Source organism: Clarias gariepinus, chromosome 21, assembly GCF_024256425.1.
Source record: "Clarias gariepinus isolate MV-2021 ecotype Netherlands chromosome 21, CGAR_prim_01v2, whole genome shotgun sequence".
Classification (NCBI taxonomy): Eukaryota; Metazoa; Chordata; class Actinopteri; order Siluriformes; family Clariidae; genus Clarias; species Clarias gariepinus.
Window position 1 is genome coordinate 15,369,257 of NC_071120.1, and position 2,818 is coordinate 15,372,074.

Here is a 2,818-nt window from a genome sequence, read left to right on the forward strand (position 1 = left end):
TTTAAACCTACATAGAAGATAATATTAAATACAGTGTTTATGTAGTTTTTAGGTCAGAAAAGGTAGAAGTTTGAGCTGTATTGACTGTTGCATTGTGTTTAAGGCGAACAGCATAAAATCTTCACAAGTTTTTATTTTCTTTTGATTGTTGGAGGCAATGCCAATGTTTAAATCCGAACCAATATGCTGAATATGTATAGATAAAAATAAGCGAAATATTATAATTTCAAAAAAAGTAAATAAAAAAAACACACAACATTTAAAAGAAATCCAGTTCAGTATTTTGTTTCACATGTTTCTCTCCCCAATGACAAACACATCATAAACAAATATTTCAGCTTCCCTATTTAAATAATTTCTCACCAATTACAAATGACCAAAAGTGACAAAACTCACAAATTTGGATCGTTTAACTTAAAACTAACTTTACATGGCAGTGTAACGTTAACTGTAATGTAAAATGTGACTTATTTACACTGAGATGACACCATGCAAGTCTTGAGCATGAGTACGGCTCTAATAAATTCAAATAATTTAGAGCATCCAAGGCACATTTGGATGTAATAATAAAAATATATATAGCAATAATAATAATAATAAAATAATAAAGCAACGGAATTACCTCGGTTACCACCAAGCTGACTGTACCTGTTGGAACCTTTTGTTTGTTTGTTTTTTGTTTAATGTACAGAGCATTTTTCCCCGATTTTAGCAAACAAAAAGAGATTTAAAGAAAAAAAATCTAATGTGCAGACCTACCTGCTCGAGTCTGTGTACAGTGTACTTCAAAACTGTGGCAATGGAGTAGCTATGTGTAAAGCTTGTAAAAGTCACTTAACTAGTGACATAATTTTCTTTGCCGAACGAGAACAAGTGAAACAATCAGGTAATTATAATCAGGTAATTCTTTCCTGATTGCTATCACATTTTCCACTACACAGCAATTTTGACCTGCAAAAATTATACAGGATGGAAAATGTGATACAAATCAGGAAATAATTACCCGAGGTGCTAGATACCTTCCAACATGATTGTGAAATTTGTCTAAAACTTGTCTGCTACAAGCTGCTTTATCTTCGGGTTCATAGTTATTACTTAAAGTGATAAATATTAAATGTCTTTAAAACTGGACTATTTTAGAAATTGTAAAGGTGTTGCAAAGACTTGTTAGCAGGAACTGCTCAACACTGTGCTATGGATTTGGGTCTATGCTTTGGTTTGATCCTCTAAGGAAGGACAAACGTCTCTCTTTAAAAGAGGGGAAAGCTGTAGGTGCACAATGTATAGACACGTTCATAGAGCGGGTCTGAATACCCACAGCACAGCACGCACATCGTCATGCATGATCTGAGAGAGAGCATGACCTCTGTACACATTGGATGAGGGAAATTCCTGCAGTGAGTGTTAACGCAGATGTGTGCTGAGCATGTGAGAGGCGCTCTGGTCTAGCTGACAACTAAAGATGTCAATTTGGTACTTTTCGGAATCGAGAGAGAAGAGGACAAATTTCTTCAAACAAGGATTAGTATAATTTAATGATATCATCGTTGCTTACTTAGTGCATCATACCAGCTTGAAAGCCAGTTTATATTTCAAGTCAGATAAGTAGATTTCGTTAAGTCTGATACTGAAATCTGAAACTAAATACATATTTAACCTTCGGCTGTTTCTCACTAGTCTTAGGAGAGCTTAAGACTAAAATGATATTTACTTTATATTATAGCCTTTCAGTTTTAATACAGAGGGGGATTGTAAATCTGGCACCTTCACACATGCATGTAATTTAAATCTAAATCTTTGCCATCGTTTTGATGCAAAACTGCTGTCTAGACGAATTATAACTCAGACAGAGCAGAATTGTCAAAAAACTCAGCATCAGAACTAGGCAGGTTAATGACTGGAGACGTGAGAGTACATCCAGCAAAATGGCCCATCGACAAAAATAATGTGAAAATGTTACACAGCTTCACAAACTTTATATAATTACTGTCCAAAAGACCTCAGATTGTGTACAGATTGACTGGATTGAAACAAAAAACACCTACTATAACAACATCTTGGGATGTTCGTCAACAGCAGCAATCCTCATCGCTCGACCCACTTAACATTCAAATCAACACGGCTGACTTGGAAACTTTCAGCTTTCTGTTCATAAGTCTGCTTCAGGTGTTCTGTTTAAATGGGCCACCACACAATGGTTTGACTTTTTGCAGGTACACCCTGGTTAAGCTGCACAGCATTGCATCAATCTTATTTTAATTGCATCTTTTTCCACTTTCACATCATGATCTTAGGGCAGACCCTTGGGGCAGGAAAACAAATTGAAGGATTCTGAAGGGCAAAGGTTAAAGAAGGTAGCGAGAAAATAATGTTGAATAACAATCCAATAAACAAAAATTCTACTGTATTTTTGGACTGACGAAAAAACAAAAACAGTTTCAAAAGCTGTAGTAACCATGTTTAGATTTGAACATAAAATCGCCACAGAAAGTCATACAATCTGCACAAGAATCGTACAAGTAGGCAGGTCTGAATATGAATTGGTCATATCATTTTAACTGAAATACATATTCAGAAGCTGAAATTTATCCAAACATAAAATTAAAGGGAGAGTGCTCCAGGAATGTTTGCTTTCCCAAACAAATTATTTTATTCGTTCAAGCTAAAAAAAAAAAAAACCTTTGAAATCATGTTCTTCATAGCTATCTATTATTTTGGTGTGAATAGTGTATAAAAATTTAAATGTAACAAACACAAAACACCAGGTACTGTAAACAAGCAAACCAAAAAAGTTGTAATGAAAAAAACATGCTCGAGG